At 41.6% G+C, this 18257-nt stretch overlaps 1 protein-coding gene and 1 pseudogene across 2 annotated transcripts in view; both read left to right on the top strand.

The window, feature by feature from the left end:
- The window catches only part of idh3b (isocitrate dehydrogenase (NAD(+)) 3 non-catalytic subunit beta), a 71005-nt gene that overhangs the window by 52480 nt on the left and 268 nt on the right, over positions 1-18257 (top strand). The gene's annotated exons all lie outside the window — the stretch shown is intronic.
- LOC133141832 (perforin-1-like) lies at positions 9946-16484 on the top strand (annotated as a pseudogene).

Below are 18257 nucleotides of genomic sequence, written 5' to 3' on the forward strand. Positions count from 1 at the left end.
AAATACAGTTTTCAGTATACGGCCCCAGAAGGGAGGGGGGAACATAAACAAAAATACACGCAGGTGGCTCCTAACTTTTATCAGTATTTGGTCTTTACTGTTATCAGTATTTTGTCTTCACTGTTACCCCTTGTTGGCCTTCTATGAGAACCGGAGTGTGCTAGCTACCCCCTTCTGGGTGAAGCAGAGACATCTAGGTGAAAGGCTATTTGCCTGCTGGGAGAGAGAAAAAGAAAGACTCCCTTTTAACACTCAATAAAGAAGTGGTCTAATAGGAATAAGGATTACAATAAAAGGTTATCTGTGATCACGTGATTATCTCTATGTTAACACACATTGTAAATTAAGAATCAATTAGGAAAATTATCCTTACAATCAATTAATAAAATTATCCTTACACCATTCAGTAGCAGGTAATGAGAACTGCCACTCATTAAATATTTCCAAATCTTTTTGTTTCTCTCATACAAGGACCAACTTGTCTCCCTCTAACTGCACTCGTAATTTATCTTCTTCCAATTCCAACTCCAATTGATGTTCTTTCCTTTTCCAACTCAGCCAATTTTATTTGCAAAGCAGCATCCGTGTCCACCATCTCTCCCAACAATCCTTTATCTACGGCAAGTTGAAACAACAATATTTGGAGTGCAGAACCGTTACGTTTTCCTCCCCACGACTCACCCCAAAATTCAGACCTTTTCAATAACTGGAAACTAGTTCTAGAAGGACGAAGCAAAAATTAATTTACATTCGGATGCACTACTTCAGGCGGCAACCTCAGCATGAAAGAACAAACTCAAATCTTACTTCCTCTACAGCACAGACAATCCTTTTGGAATACAACCAATGCTCAACAATGACCAGTTTGAATGAGACATACTTACAAATTACAAATCTGGCAAAACTAAAATAGACAAACGGTAAGCAGCTCCGATATCAGAATCAGAATCAGAATCAGAATCTCTTTATTCGCCATGTAGTTTTACGTACATGGAATTTGCTGTGGTTTGTGGGTGCATACAAACAACATAAAGAATGAAACCAAAAAAATAGGAACATAGATATATAATAAGGTGGAATGTGATCTGGGTAAAAATAAGTAAATATATACAATGCTGAAGCGGGGTATATGAAGTATTGTTAAAGTGCAAAAAATAAAATATATAAAATATAAATAAAATTTAAAAAATATAAAGTTTATGAAGTTTTATGGGGGAGGGATAAAAGTCTGTGACAATGGGGACCCTTGGGCCTTGTTGATGAGGCCAGCTGCCGATGGGTAGAAGCTGTTTCTGTGGCGAGAGGTTTTGGTCCTGATGGACCGCAGCCTCCTGCCAGAGGGGAGTGTTTCCAATAGTCTGGGTCCGGGGTGAGAGGGGTCGGCCACAATCCTTCCTGCACGCCTCAGGGTTCTGGAGGTGTACAGGTCCTGAAGAGATGGCAGATTGCAGCCAATCACCTTCTCAGCAGAGCGGATGATACGCTGCAGTCTGCCCTTGTCCTTGGCAGTGGCAGCAGCATACCAGATGGTGATGGAGGAGGTGAGGATGGACTCAATAATGGCGGTGTAGAAGTGCACCATCATTGTCTTTGGCAGGTAGTACTTTTTCAACTGCCGCAGGAAGAACATCCTCTGCTGGGCTTTTTTGATGAGGGAGCAGATGTTCAGCTCCTACTTGAGGACCTGGGAGATGATGGTTCCCAGAAAGCGGCAGGACTCCACAATGTTGACAGGGGAGTCTCTCAAGGTGATGGGGTCGGGTGGGGGTGGGTTCTTTCTGAAATCTACAACTATCTCCACTGTCTTCACAGCGTTGAGCTCCAAGTTGTTCTGACTGCACCAGGTCACCAGATGGTCAATCTCCCACCTGTAGGCGGACTCATCCCCACCAGAGATGAGTCCAATCAGGGTGGTGTCATCCGCAAACTTCAGGAGCATGACAGATTGGTGACTGGAAGTGCAGCAGTTGGTGTACAGGGAGAAGAGCAGAGGGGAAAGAACGCAGCCTTGGGGGGAACCGGTGCTGATGGTCCGGGAGTTAGAGACATGTTTTCCCAGCTTCACGTGCCTCCTGTCAGACAGGAAGTCTGTGATCCACCTGCAGGTTGAATAAGGCACGTTCAGCTGGGAGAGCCTGTCTTGTAGCATAGTTGGCATTATTGTATTGAAGGCAGAGCTGAAATCCACAAACAGGATCCTGGCGTAGGTTCCTGCGGAGTCCAGGTGCTGTAGGATGAAGTGTAGAGCCATGTTTACGGCATCATCTACAGACCTGTTGGCTCTGTAGGCAAACTGCAGGGGGTCCAGGAGGGGGTCTGTGATGGATTTGAGGTGGGACAGTACAAGGCGCTCAAAAGACTTCATCACCACAGAGGTCAGGGCGACGGGTCTGTAATCATTCAGTCCTGTGATCCTTGGCTTTTTGGGGACAGGGATGATGGTGGAGGCCTTGAAGCAATCTGGTACATGACAAGTCTCCAGTGAGGTGTTAAAAATGTCTGTGAACACCGGAGACAGCTGATCAGCACAGTGCTTCAGGGTGGATGGAGAGACAGAGTCTGGCCCGACTGCTTTGCGGGGGTTCTGCCTCTTGAAGATCCTATTGACATCTCTTTCCAGTAAGGACAGAGGTGTCTCTGAGGTGAGTAGCTGTGAAGTGGCCCAGGCTCCTGCTGTGATAGAGGAGGTGGGGGACGAGGGGGGCTGGAGCTGGTGGCTTTTGTCATGGGGGATGGTGTCAGGACTGTCCCATTGACCTTCAAAGCGACAGTAGAACTCATTCAGGTCGTTGGCCAGGCGTGAATTGTTCATGGAGTTTTAGTATATATAAGGGGGTATAGTCTGTGGCGTATATTGTACGCAGTGCATATGGCTTGCTGTGCCTATTGTTTGCAGTGGAATTACAGTTTGTAGTCTATACGGTTTGCAGTGCTTATAGCTTGCAGTGAATCTTCTGTGTATGTGTATGTGTATGTATGTGAGTGTTGGTTTGGTCTGCACTCTCTCCCACTCTCCCTGCCAATAGGGCCCGGGTCCTGTTGTAGCCGTGGTCTTTCAGTAAAGCAGAACCGTAGAGGAACCGTCCCCTATCATATCTAAGGGGGCTACATCAGTTTTATGTCTTTATAAATATATTGATATAATTTGATTCCAACAAACTGCTGGGTTTTAAAGATTGGTATTTTGTGTTGTGGTCTGTTATTCTGGAACAGAATAATATTGAAAGCACCAACAATCATTCCATGGTCAAAGTCACTTAGATCATATTTTCTCCCCATTCTGATGGTTGATGTGAACATTAACTAAAGCTCCTGACCTGTTTCTTCATGATTGTTTGTGATGCACTGCTGCCACATGATTGGCTGATTAGGTAATCACATGAGTAAAATAAAGTCCTTGATGAGTGTATGTAGCTACTGTAGGACCTAAATATCCAAAATTAGCAAAAAGATAATGAAATATAATCTAAATGTGCCTTTCTGGTGGAACTACTAACACTGAACATTTTACTGTTTATATTGTAGCACATAAAAACAGGGCATGCATGCTGCAGCTACTACATCGTATGTGTTCTGAAATAAGGTGTATTTTCAAATAAAACCTAAAGCAAATTACATATAGCCATAGCGTTAGGGTAAAGTGTACGTAGCATTAGTCTAAAGTTAGAGAACATACAGTAAATATTCCCCATAGTACTTTATGGTAGAGAGTCATGTCTCGGATGCTGACAAAGAAAATGTTGCCTTATGGTAATTATTTACTTGGAAATTTGAATTTTGTATTTTAGTGGTTTTACATGGGTTTGAAATGACATGTCAGTCATGTAATTTCAGCAAAACAAACACAGTTGATTTCTAGATAATGCCTGGAACAAATATAGAAACACAGTGATGGATGTTGTAATTGCATTCCTTTCAATGCATACAATTTAAATGTAAATTAATCTGCACACCACTATATTATGGTGCCATCTTAAGCTGTCCTCCCAGGGTGACACATTAAATGTATCAATTATGTCAGTCATTAAACTATTGCATTGCACATTAATATTCTAATGTTACCATACTCAAAACTCATGCTTAGGATATTTAACCTCTGAGGTTGCTTACATGCTAAATTTGAAAAGAACAGTATAAATCTTTTGCAAATCCGTTGCAATCTTAAACTGTAATCAAATGAAATAAGTGGTTGTTATGTTTCAAAAAACGGTGACTAAAATCACAGGAAGTTGAGACCGGAAGTTCTGTACAGGAATTCTAATTGTTGCTAGCTTCATGGAGCTAGCTGTAGCCACTACAGGTGGGTCAAGCCGCCAAAATAAGACACTGTTAAAAAAAAATGAGCGGAACCAGTTTCTGGCTGATTCAACTGATTATTTTTACCCTTCCACCAGATACCATAAATCATTATTGTAACTCCCCCCATTTTTTCATTACCCTGAACAAGAAGTTCTTAGTAAGGCTTCTTTGTGAATAGGTCTGTATTACAGGTACAGGGCAATCCGTATGTACTTGGACAGTTTCTGTTCCTTAGTCCAGCACATTGGATTTCAAATTAAACAATGAATGTGAGGTTGAAGTACAAACTGCCCCCTGTAATTTGTAAGTTGATGCCTGTAGGAATCACATCCCTTTGTATACAAACCCCCCCAAAAGTAATTGGATGGTTGCTTCCCAGCTGCTTCTGAATAGTCATGTGTATTCAATCACTTCATTAGTGCAGGTATAAGCTTTCAGTATCTAGCCTTGAGACTTTTGATTCTCTTTGAAGTCTGTTATTGCCGTTTGTCAACTTGAGGCCCAGATTTGTGCAAAAATTGTGATAAATTTATGTCTTTTTTTAAACTATCAGAGACATCGGCTTTCCAAAATAAACTGTTTGGAACATCATTAAGAAGAAAGAGAGCACTGGTGTATGTTTGGGATCATTGCCTTGCTGTGGGATGAAGCACCATCCAATGAGTGTGGAGGTATGTCTGAACTTGAGCAGCTAATATGCTTCTGTACTTTTCAGAATTCATTCTGCTGCAGTTACGTTGTCATCAAGTGCATGGGAGCCAGCACCTGTGACAGCCCTACATGCTATAAAACCATCTATCACAGATGAAGAGATGAAGAGGGTGCTTTGGATCTTGATCAGTTCCTTTTGACCAACACACTTTTCTCTTGCCATCACCTTCATTATAGTGACAATTCAGATATCAACTGTAGAGGTCTTCCTTGACCTATGAGCCCCTTCGCAATTACTGAGCTCACCAGTGCTCTCTTTCTTTTTAATGATGTTCTTATGCCTGCACTAAGGAATCAATTAAATACACCGGTCTAATAAGAAACAGCTGAGAAGCTGTCCATTTACTTCTGGTCCCCTAAAATGCAAGACTGTATAAAAAGGGATTCAATTCCTACAAATATCACCTGATATGGATGTAAACACCCTCAATTTAATGAGGGTATTTTTTTTCTTCTGACTTGTAGCTACCGTGTCTCAGGAAACCCGCATCTCAGCCCAGAGTTCCAACGGCAGTTGCGCTCTCTCCCACAGGAGTACAATCTGAACACACAGCACCTGTACAAACGATTCATCCACACCTACGGAACGCACTACATCCAACAGGTGCGACTGGGCGGTCGTCTGAGGAAGCTCACCTCCAATCCAAATTTTAAACTACTTACTGTCAAAAAACATTCATTTCTAATTCACTCTAAATGTCTAATTAATATCTCAGTTTGAAGATATTGGGCCTTAACCATTACAGTGCCCAAGCCCAATATTAAGTGGCTCCACCAAAATCCCCTAACTGAATAACTGATTCTGACTAAGTCCTCAGACTCCACAGAAACATCGGACTCAGGTTCTCAATCATCTAGGACGCTGTTATCTACAAAAATTTTCCCTAAATCCTCTGCCGTAAATACTTCAAAATATTTGCTGCCACTATCAAATAAACTTGCTATGACTCACTTCATTTTACTTGCAAAATATGAAAGAAACTTGTATTGCAGCATGCTTTGAATTTGATCATTTTGACCGTAAGGCTTTGCCTTTTGGTTAGAATACAACTGGGGCTTAAACCAATAGCACAGCAGTCATTTTGAAGGTCGAGAAACTGAAAGGGTTAAAAGTTATTTTCTTTTTTTTCCCACAAGAGGCCATATTTGAGACATCAAAAAGTTGCTTTTTTTTGTCTGGAAGACTTAGAAGAGACCCATGTTCTATAAAAAAAATAAAAAAAATACATCAGGTGATTAATAATGATGACATTGCTCATGAAATATGCAATTTAGGTAATTTACACATATTCTGACACCAGGAAGGCATCACCATCCTCAGCTTTGGATATGCTGAAGATTCACTCATGGTCATCTTTCATGAAAAAAATGGTCTTGGTATCTTGATAGGTTTGGTTTCTATTGCTGCTTCAAAAACCCTAACCTTTGTCCCAAACAGGAGAAAATTGAAGTCCAAAATACTGTAACTTTTGAAAAATAAAACTTTATTAAAACTTTGAAGTACATTGTTTTAGTTTAGTTTTTAGTTTTAGTTTTCTTCAAAAATACAGTCTAACTTCATATCACCATGGACTTTTCAATCAATTACAAAAGTCTCTTTGTCAAGCATGCGAAAAGCCAAATAGCTGTCAATTCAGAAGAGTAGGTATTACTGTCAAATATGGAGATGGATCGTTTATGTTTTGGAAATATTTTGCTGCCAGTGTTCCAGTGGCACCATTTAAGCATAATAGCATAATGAATTCAGGCAAATTCAGGGCAGAAATTTGGAGGAATGGTCAAAAATCCATGCAAATGCCTTCACTAACCTTATCACACAATATAGTCATCTTTGCCAGGGGTGTTTGCATAAAGTATTAAACCAGGGTGGCAATAATTGAAATGCATTTCCAATTTGAAGAATGTAAGACCATTCACTGCTGTTCCAGAGACGCCCCAAAGTTACTTCGAGCCACGCCTTCCCCTGCCGGAGCGTTATGCAGGTGAGCCGGGCTCCTGTCAGTCCTTCCTTTCTCACTGTTCCTTGGTGTTCGGGCCGCAGTCTTCTTTGTTTCCTAATGAACAATCCAAAGTGGCTTCTGTGATAACGCTGCTGGCTGGGAACGCGGGTGGGGAACAGCCTTCTGGGACTCTGGGGCTCTTAAGTGTGACGACTTTCTTTCCGTGATGAAAAAGAGTATTTGACGGGTCAGCTGTGGGGCACTCCAGGGCGTGCCAGCTCCTCCTGTGTCAAGAGTTCGGTGTCTGACTTTTTGATTGAATGTAGAGCTTTGGCGGCCTCTGCTGGCTGGAATAAAGAAGCTCTCTATGACACAGTCTGCCGCAAACTCGCACCACGGCTTATCGGTCCATTCCCATCTCCAGAGTCATCCGTCCCTCCACGGTCTAGCTGAACCTCCCACCTCCCCTATGCTGGATCCATCCAGTTTTCCACGTGTCCTGTGTCAAGCCCGACGCAGTGCCCCGTCTCAGCCCTCCTGCCTGACCCCCACCTCACCCCCTGGCTCATCGATGAAAATCCAGTGTACACATTTATTCTTCCTACTTCTGGGTTGCACTTGGTTCTTCAGTCCCAGCACCTGATAAATTTCTGAATCTGTTGACACCTGGCCACTAAACTTAACCATTTGGAAGATTATGAAGGATTCAAAGGTAAAGCAAGTGATGACGAGGCACACCTTCATTGTGCTGATAAAAATGACAAATGAATTTAAACACACTACCTAATGATGAGCCTATTAGTTAACTTCAGTGTTTTATTCATCTTATGTAATTGTTTACATGAATGTGGTCAGTTTATTCTTCATGCCATTACAAAGCTATTTCTGGTATAATGTGGTTTAAGGTCAAAGATCATATTTTTGTCCCTATTCTGACATTTGGTCTGAAAAACAGCTGAACCTCTTGACCACATCTGCATGCTTTTATGCATTTAGTTTCAAGTCACCTTTCTTTTCCAGAGAAGTTGTTGGGCCCAGTGGCAAGTATCTTTTGATGGGGGCCGACAGCCAGCAACAGACTGATGGCAGCATTAAGGCAGGGCTCTACAGTTTCATTGATGACAGAATCACGCCAGGAATTGCGGAATGTAAAAAGCTATAAGACAGATTCCATAGGGCCCTACACTAAATAGTGCTGAAAGCTGATTGGAGATTTGAAAATATGCCTGCATAATGTAAATGTTGTGATAAGTGATTTATTCAATACACATTACCAAAAATCAACAACTATTTACAGCATAGCGTGAAGAAAGAAACTGACAAAAATGTACAGTCTTGGAATGCTGTGTTTTCAACAACAACAATACAATAGGTAAGATTTTTGTGTTAAAACATTGTTACAAGTCCATTGTAAATCTATTCCTATGATTGAAAAAGGCTCACTGGCATGTTGACTCACCCTCTGCCTGTGTTCATAGTCCTTAAATTCGGGATTGAAAATATACAGTTGACAGACCGACACTCTGTACCAAAACATTGTATAGCTGTACAATAATTCAAGCTCATTGGTTGAAAATTGTGGCGGCACGGATGGTGCAGTGGGTAGCACTGCCGCCTCACAGCAAGGAGGTCCTGGGTTCGAATCCCCGTCGGCCGGGGCCTCTCTGTGCGGAGTTTGCATGTTCTCCCCGTGTCTGCGTGGGTTTCCTCCGGGTACTTCGGTTTCCTCCCACAGTCCAAAGACATGCACGTTAGGCTGATTGGAGAGTCTAAATTGCCCGTAGGTATGAGTGTGTGAGTGAATGGTGTGTGTGCCCTGAGATAGACTGGCGACCTGTCCAGGGTGTATTCCTGCCTTTCGCCCAATGTATGCTGGGATTGGCTCCAGCCCCCCTGCGACCCTGATCAGGATAAGCGGGTTCAGATAATGGATGGATGGATGGATGGTTGAAAATTGGTTCTAACTGCCATAGTCAATGGCATGGGTGGGGGGGTTTCAACGTCAGTGTGTTCTCAGAGAAGGGGGAGGGATAAACAGTGTTTGAGGGTGTTTGTTACTGCAATTCCTCTCTTGACCGTTAGTTTGAGGTTATGTATTGTACCTTTAAAATAAATTATATCAAAGTGTTTGCACTCCACACTAAGATTCTTGGCTACTCAATCTTAAAACAATGCGATGAGGACAGAGGAGATGGATTTGGCTCTAGCTGAGTGGAATGCCTTGGTGACCGAGAGAAGCCTCAGAGGAGTGGCTACTCTTGAAGCCGGACTGGTTGGGATCATGAAGATTGTTCCGGCGGAGATAAGTTGTCAGTTGGGATCAGACCATTCCAGAGTTTTAGATAGGAAGGGAAGAAGAGACACAGGCTGGTAGTTGTTCGGAGCAGAGGGTTTTAGGTCTTTCAAGTTTTACTTGTGTTTTTTGTGTCTATATTCATAGTGGCATTGTGTATTCACGACTGAATATTGCGGTATGTGAATTATATAAGAATTACTTCACACTACAAAAAGCATGTGTTGATTTTCTGTTGTATTAGTAATTGAGGTATAAATACCAATAAGGGCAGGTTTGATACATAGTGACCGTTTACTCACAGTCTGGGGCCCTATTATATACCATGCAGTTTAGTCAATCATCAACAAAAAGACCACTTCCAGAATCTGAAGCCTCATTCACATAAAGTGAATATGTTTAAGCATGGAATATCTTCCTGTTATCCAACATTTTTACTCTGACATCAAATTAATTGCATTTGTGAGTGCTTTCTATTAAGCTTGTTGCTTTATCAAGCCGATAATTACTCCCAATTTAAGATCAGAAAGACACAAGATTAGAAATATACTGTAAATGAAGATTTAACAGAAAATGATATGGTTTATACTGGTTAATGAGGTTTGAAAAACCAACATGAGAATGCACGACCGGACTGAAGGCCAAATTCATCTTGAAAAGGAGGGACCAGGGCCCTGCACACAGCACAACGCAGTGATGAAACAAGAGAAGAGGCCATTTTATGTCTCAGCTGGGTCAACAGGAACTGAAGAGGACAAGCTGCAACAGGTTGACCTTGGCTAAATGCGATCTCCGGCAACAGGTGAGGCTGAATGGGGGCTGAAGTCAATTTAATTGGTTAATGAATATGCTTAATTATATATAGATGAAATCAGAATGTTTGTAAGTAAAGGTCTCTAAAGATACTTCGGGGTGGCCACTTAGCCGTAACGGTGACGTTACTTCAAAATCGACTGAACTAGAGAAGTGTAGAAAAAGTGAGTTCGATAACTATGCCGAAATCGCGTTGTGTTTTTGACTGTAGTGCCAGATGTAATCAGACACACAGTTGATTGGGATGTTTCCGATTGTTAAAAGATGATTACAGTAAAGTTCGTTTTATTTTGGGATATTAGCCAGATATGGGATATTTGGGATATTAACCAGATATTCGTAATTCCGAATTCAATAGCCCACGAACTAAACGTCCAAATAAGATAATAACACAAAATGTTTAAACGTGGCAACAAAGACAATCCACTGCAACCTATTTTTTTTGTGAAGAATTACTTTCGCTTTGAAAATTGGTTAATTACATACAGACATTTTTGGTTTTAGGGACCGTCTAGAAAGTACAACGACACGAAATGTAGGAGATTCAAAATATAAAAACCTTCCGATCAACATGCATAAAAGCTGTAAAACTTATTCCACAGCCCAAGGAACGAATGACGACTAATACTGTAGGTCTGGACATTTCACATCTGATATTTTTTTAGATTGGGAAATTTAAACAGGGTTTAATTTTGTTTGCCTTTTTTTGAGCGTATGTTTAATTCTGGTCAGTTTTTATGTGGAAACCTACACCATGGGTCTCCAACACGTTGCTCTCAAGCTACCAGTCGCTTGCCGCCCGCTTCTAAGTAGCTTGCCAAAGGCTGAAGCAGTATACATTTAAACACAATTGTTGCCGCAAGGCATTCCAGCCTATGAATTTAATAAAAAGTGAATCAGACAAAATTAAAAATTAACTCAACTTAGGCTACTTGGCTACGCAATAAGGTTTCCATGTATTTACAGCACAGCGCACGTTCAATGAATGAATGAAAGCGGCTTCCTTGGCTCGCAATAAACAGACGGGTGGAAATCCCGACACTCTTTCAACTACATAAAACTTAACAGTGAACCATCAAATAACCCCCCAGATTTCAGTGCCCATCAGTCCCAACATTTAGCAATAGAATCAAACAGTGCAAAAGTAAATAAAATCCCAAACCAAAGCGAAAATATTTTGATAGCCGACCGGTATGCTGCTCCAAACGAAACGCATGTCTCACAATAAAACGCACGTTAGGAAAAAAAGATCCTTAACTTGCTGTTATCTACGCTAATTTGTTATTGTTCATGAAGGCGTGTCTGGCAAGTTGTTCTTTTATGGATTCTGGACTTGCATGTGATTTATTGTGTTTGAGAATATAAACTAAGTCTGTTAAGACTGACACTGACTTACCAAACGGTGTTTCCTGATTAGCCTACACTAATTGATTTCTGAACGGTTACAGGAAGTGTTGAACAGTGTTGGCCCACTTTAAGTGTAGCCTTTTACTTTATTTCTAAGAATAAAATTCTACAACAGAAGCCTAATAAGAAATAAAGGCCTGCCTCGAATACAAGCCTGCCCCAAATAAAGGCCTGTGCTTTGTGCAGCCTGAGTAAATAAAATAACTGAATTGGACTGATTTGACGGATTAAAGTAATTCTCAACAAGCTGATGTTAACGCCTGGTTCATAACTGGCCCATTAGGAATAAATAGCATTCAGTTGCTGTGGTGTAAATAAATTACCCTTACAGTTGCCCAACGCTTTTATCCCCACCGGTAACCAAAGGTCACTGGAACAATTACAAAGGTCGGATGAATTATTAATATTCTATCATCAAGTAATCAGCCCAAAAGCAATGAAAAGTGAACAGAAACATTGGAGGCTAGCTAGCTTCATTATAATCAGACGTAACTTTCCATTTGGCTGTCCTTTAAACTAATGGCCTATGACACGAATAGCCTGAAATTAAAAAATGAAATGCATCAAAATCACCTTGCAACATTTTGTGCTTACTCAGCACATTGAGCAGGTAGTCAATAAACAAATCCATGGATTAAAAAACATCTGTTGATACCCAACTAATGTAGGGTATTATTGTATATGAAGAAAGTTTTCATCTTTGTAATTGGCAAGTTTATCATCTTCATCATCATCACCACCTTAATCAGCACCACAGCATATTGTCTTGAAAATAAAGAGCAAATTAAATATATTAAGCTTTTCTCATTATTTATTTATGTTGGCCTGTTTATTTTTCATATGTGATTAGTCTTCACATCAACTTCACCATCATCATGCAAAGACAAATATTACAATTAAGAACATTTTTAATAACAGTAGGCTATTAGTAAGTGAACTTACTGCTCATCCAATCCATCCACTTAGCCATTTTTGGAAATCTTAACCTTTGGATGACCTCTTCATTTGAATATACCTCTAACGTGTTTCTTCTGTCCTTAAAGACCCTCTCTCACCTCATTGACTCAATATTTGCTCTTATAGGCGGTTTTTCATGTGACGATGCCCAGATCCTGTGCTTGGCACAGTCAATCAGAGCTGAAACAGAGACGCCCGACATACGTGTCAGAAACATGAGGGAAAGAATTTATAACATTACATTATATTACATTACATTATTGGCATTTGGCAGACGCTCTTATCCAGAGCGACGTACAACAAAGTGCATACCCATAACCAGGGCTAAGTGCGCTGAAAGACCCTAGAGGGAAATACAATTTCAATTGCTACCCGTACAACAAAGATAAGGACCAGGGCCTATTTTTATTATTATTATTATTTTTTTTTTTAAACAACAAATAAACAAACAACAAAGCAAAAGTGACCAAACTTAACTGGCCAAATACTGCTTACCTAGCCTAAAAATACCGAAACACTACGTAAATCACAAAGACAACAATTAAGGATCACAGGGAGGTAGGGAAGGATGGGGAGAGGTGCGTCTTCAGTTTGCGCTTGAAGGTGGGGAGAGATTGTACAGTTCTGACCTCAACGGGGAGTTTGTTCCACCACCGTGGAGCCAGAACAGACAGTAGTCGTGAGCGTGAGGTGGAGGTTCGGAGAGGGGGAGGTGCCAAGCGGCCTGTGGAGGCTGAACGAAGAGGTCTGGCAGGGGTGTAGGGTCTGATGTTTTTTTGTAGGTAAGCTGGGGAAGACCCCTTAACTGCTTGGAAGGCTAGCACCAATGTTTTGAATTTGATGCGAGCCATGACAGGCAGCCAGTGGAGGGAAGTAAGCAGGGCGGTGACGTGTGAGTATTTGGGAAGGTTGAAGACCAGACGAGCTGCTGCATTCTGGATAAGTTGGAGGAGTCTGATGGCGGACGCTGGGAGGCCAGCCAAGAGGGAATTGCAGTAGTCCAGGCGGGACAGAACCATCGCTTGGACCAGGAGCTGAGTCGAGTAGGGGGTGACAAAGGGGCGGATTCTCCGTATGTTGTATAGGAAGAACCTGTATGACCTGGTCACCGCCGCAATGTTCTCGGAAAGGGACAGTCTGCTGTCCATCACCATGCCGAGGTCCCTTGCACTGGGTGATGGCGTGAGTGTGGTATCCCCGAGGGAAATGGAGAAATCCAGGTGGGGAGAGGTATTAGCAGGGATGAATATCATTTCAGTCTTGCCTGGGTTGAGCTTTAGATAGTGGTTATCCATCCAGCTCTGGATGTCACTCAGGCAAGCAGAGATACGGGCAGAAACCTGTGTATCAGATGGTGGGAACGAGATGAAGAGTTGGGTATCATCTGCATAGCAGTGGTAGGATAGCCCATGTGCAGTGATCACAGGGCCAAGGGAACGAGTGTAAAGAGAAAAAAGAAGCGGGCCTAGGACTGAGTCCTGGGGAACTCCTGTGGCAAGGGGCCGATGTGTCGATACCGTACCAGCCCAGGCAACCTGGAAGGAGCGACCAAAGAGGTAGGACTCAATCCAGTCCAGGGCTGTGCCACAGATGCCCGTTGCTGACAGGGCAGACAGGAGGACGGAGGACGGAATAATCCACAAAAACAGAACTTCATATTTTATTGCTCATGTCCATGAAGAGCTCTTTTATTTCATTGAGTTAAATCGAAACAATATCTTCTAGTGCTCATGGAGTGATAGCCCTACTGGTAGGCAACATTACCCCGGCTTGTATTTGGGGGCCGGCCTTTATTTGTCCGAATCGACCACACCCCCGGCTATTATCCGAGGCCCGGCTTCAAATAGAATCCTGGACACAATTTGAGGATTTACTGTATTCAGAATGAATTCTAAATGGATCTCGAGCAGTTCCTTTTGACCTACTCTACACATGTACACTTTCCACTTGCCATCACTCTGATGCAAGTCAATCTTGGTCTTATCTGTCCACAAGACCTTTTTCCAGAATTGAAGGCTCTTTTAGGTACTTCTTAACAATTTGTAACCTGGCCATCCAGTTTTTGCATCTTGCAGTGTAGCCACTGTTTTTTGTTTGTAAAGTCTTCTAGAGACAGTAGTCACTGACAAAGCTACAACTGCATCCTGAAGAGTGCTTCTGATCTATTGGCCAGGTCTTTGGGGATTTTCATCATTATGGTGATAATTTGGTCTTCCTTGGCCAACCAGCCCCTTTGCAATCATTCCGTTCACCGATACTCTCTTTCTTCTTCATGATATTCCACATAGTTTATTTTGGTAAGCGTATTGTTTGGCCAATGCATTTTGTTTTTCTCAGTGACATAATTGAATACATTAGTTTCATATGAAATAGCTGAGAAGCCAACTGTCCAAGTCCTGCTGGACCCCCTAAAATGCAAGGCTATGTATAAAAATGTAAATTCCCTCAAATTAATGGTGACAGTCTGCAATGTGACCTCATCTTTGGATTTGTTTCGTTTCAAATCCAACGTGCTGGAGTACAGAGCCAAAAGAACAGAAATTGTACCACTGTCCAAATACTTATGGACCTCAATGTATATGTCCATAAATGTGCAGGGTGAACTACATGAACATTTTCACGTTTCAAGAATACTAAAGCCAATTTCTTTTCTTTTTTTAAAGCAAACTTGGAAAATGTTGCTACAAGGTGATTAACCTTTTCAGAATGTTTGTCTCTAACTTCATGTGAATCTGAAATTGAATGCGACTTGTTCAGGAATCAATGATTTCTTGTTATTTCCATGTACCTCTTTTATCCCTTATCACTCCTTTATCATTTTCATCTCCTTTTTTTTTCTCTTCTGACTTGTAGTTACCGTGTCTCAGGAAACCCGCCTCTCAGCCCAGAGTTCCAACGGCAGTTGCGCTCTCTCCCACAGGAGTACAATCTGAACACACGGCACCTGTACAAACGATTCATCCACACCTACGGAACGCACTACATCCAGCAGGTGCGCCTGGGCGGTCGTCTGAGGAGGCTCACCTCCATCCGCACCTGCCTGGCCAGAACCAGGACAGGAAGACGGGCTCCTTGCAGTCATACCTAAACCATGTCACCGAGGTCCTGGGGGGGCGAAAGTGGTTGGGAGAGGTGTCCCTGTTCAGGAATGAATTATTCAACTTCCAAAAATGGCTGACCAGCCTCAAGGACCTCCCAGACATCATGTCGTACTCTCTGGTCCCCCTCCATGAGCTGATTCCCAACCCCGTCGTCAGGGGGAACGTGAAGTCCGCGGTCAACCAATACCTGAAGGAGAACGCTATCCTGAAAGACAAGTCCCCCAAACAGTGTTTTTGGGAGCCCAACCTTTCTCCTGACTGCTGCCCCCAAAACTCGAAGAGAGGCCAGCTGCAGGTGATGGTGAAGAGGGCCTCGGGGCTGCATGGGGACCCGGTGAGGGAGACAGAACCCTATGTGAAATTCTGGTATGGACCCCACTTCCGCAAGACCTACTGGATCGACTCGGACGACAACCCCTACTGGAACCGGGACTATGACTTGGGCCATGTGGAGGCCTATCACAAGCTGACGATGGAAGTGTGGGACAAGGATGTATGGTACGATGACTACCTTGGCGGCTGCTATACGTGGCTGCGGGAGGGCAGCTACTCTGCCCGCTGCAGCCTGGATGAAGGAGGGGACCTCTTCTTCTCCTACACTCTCACCTGCGACCCACAACTCAGCGGCTACCAGTGCGGCACGTACAGGCCTGCCCCCCAGTGATGGGTCAGGAGACAACAGGCCAAATAAAAAAATATATATTTGCACACTGATCTGGTCACAGAAATACCAGAAAATGTACCTGCTGTTATCATCAATGAACAAGAATGTAATCCTCCAGAGCAATGTCACTATCACCAATCTACTGCAAAGCATGTTTTAAAATAATCAGCACTTATTGTTGTGTTATCTTGATTAATGTAGTTATCATGATGACTATCACATATTGTGTGAATCCAGCCAAGTTCACAGTGACCTGATGATTTTCTGCTCCAATGATTTTCACTTTGTCAATCCACTAAATAAACAAATTGTATTGCTGAGTTTCCATATCTTATGGTTTCACATCTCTTTGCGATCACTTTAGATCAGGACGGCCATTCCGTGTAAACTGAAATTAAGTGCACCGTAGCATATCCTCAATTTTTGTGTGGTAGTAGGCAATGATGAGGAATAGAAACCTGGAAAATCTTAGCTTCATCAGCTGCTTTGTTTTTGTGCTACAGCCTTCTAAATTTCAGGGGGCCATCGCTTAAGTGCCAAGTTGCATGACATCCACATTTTACATGGCCATAATTAAAATAATAATTAAAACATACATTTCTAATTCTCTCTACCTCTATAATGAATATATAATTTTGAAGATAGGGCCTTAACCCTTTTAGTTCCAAGTCAATATGAAGTGGCTCCATCCAAATCCCAGGGCGTTTTGGCTATGGTTGAGAACATTTAGGAAGGTTGACTCGAGAAATGGCTGATTTGCAGGGCTCCCAACTAACCTTTTCAACTGGTGGTGCAATCACAAAATTTTGCGTGTCCTTGCACATATAAATCATACATACCTGTACAGTGGTCCCCAGAATTATTTGCACCCTTCATATAAAATCAGAAAAATGGCTGCCTATTATAAACAACACAGACAATAATCTATGTTATGTTTAAACATATGGGTCAACTATATACTTTTATTTCAATACATCATTATAATACATTTTAATACAAAAATGTTTTTTATTCAAGAATCTAATTTTTCCAAACCATAGGTCTTAAGAATTATTAGCACCCCCTAACATTTATTGTAAATACAATCAAAGTGAAATAGGCAATAAAATGTTCTTTATTTTAGTTTTATCTCAGGGAACTACAGAAACATACAAACAATGTATTTCTTGTATTCTTGCAATATATTGGTTTATCAAACTAGCAGTCCAAAAGCAGTCGTAGATTATACCTTGAGATTATATAGGCTACCTTTTAAACAGATGGCATTGCAAACAGTGAATATAGTTGAAGATATTGCTGGTTCCTGGATAATATGGCATGATATGCACTCAAAGAACAAAAGGGTATCTTGTTTGTCTCCAAAGGGAAACCATTTTTAATTAATTATGGAACACTCTATGGTAAGCCCCCAGATTTAACCATTTTGCCAAGAACACTTGCACTTCATGGGCTTCCTCTATTGAGACTTAGAGAAGCCTGAATTTTTTTTTGTGTGGGGTGAATGATATTGTCCGAATATGAAACCAATGTGTCTTGTTTTACCCTGCATGACAGTTTAAAAATGATGATGTAGGCTGCAGTTCATCCATTACTCTCTTCCTGCCAGTGAGATTTTGCGTGGCCTTGCACAAAGAAATTATACAGTATATACCTGTATAATGGCCTCCAGAATCACCGGCAGGCTTAATAAAAAAGAAGAAACAGCTGCATATAATAAACAACACAGATAATAATCTATATGTTATGTTTAAACATGGGTCAACTGTATAATTTTATTTCAATACATCAATACAGTACAAAACAAAAAAAATGTTTTTATTCAGTAATCAAATTTTTTCAAACCATAGGTGTAAGAATTATTGGCACCCCTAACAATTATTGTAAATAAAAAATTTGACTAAAAATGAAATTGACAATAAAATGTTATTTCATTTAGTTTTATCTCAGTCTAAAGGAACTATATTGCGTCATGTCCATCACTTCCTGTTTAACTAGAGAATGGAAATGGGTGTGTATGTGTGTGTGTGGGTGTGTGTGTGTGTGTGTAAACGCAGCAGGTGTGCCACTCCTGT

This window comes from Conger conger, chromosome 12, assembly GCF_963514075.1.
Source record: "Conger conger chromosome 12, fConCon1.1, whole genome shotgun sequence".
Taxonomy (NCBI): domain Eukaryota; kingdom Metazoa; phylum Chordata; class Actinopteri; order Anguilliformes; family Congridae; genus Conger; species Conger conger.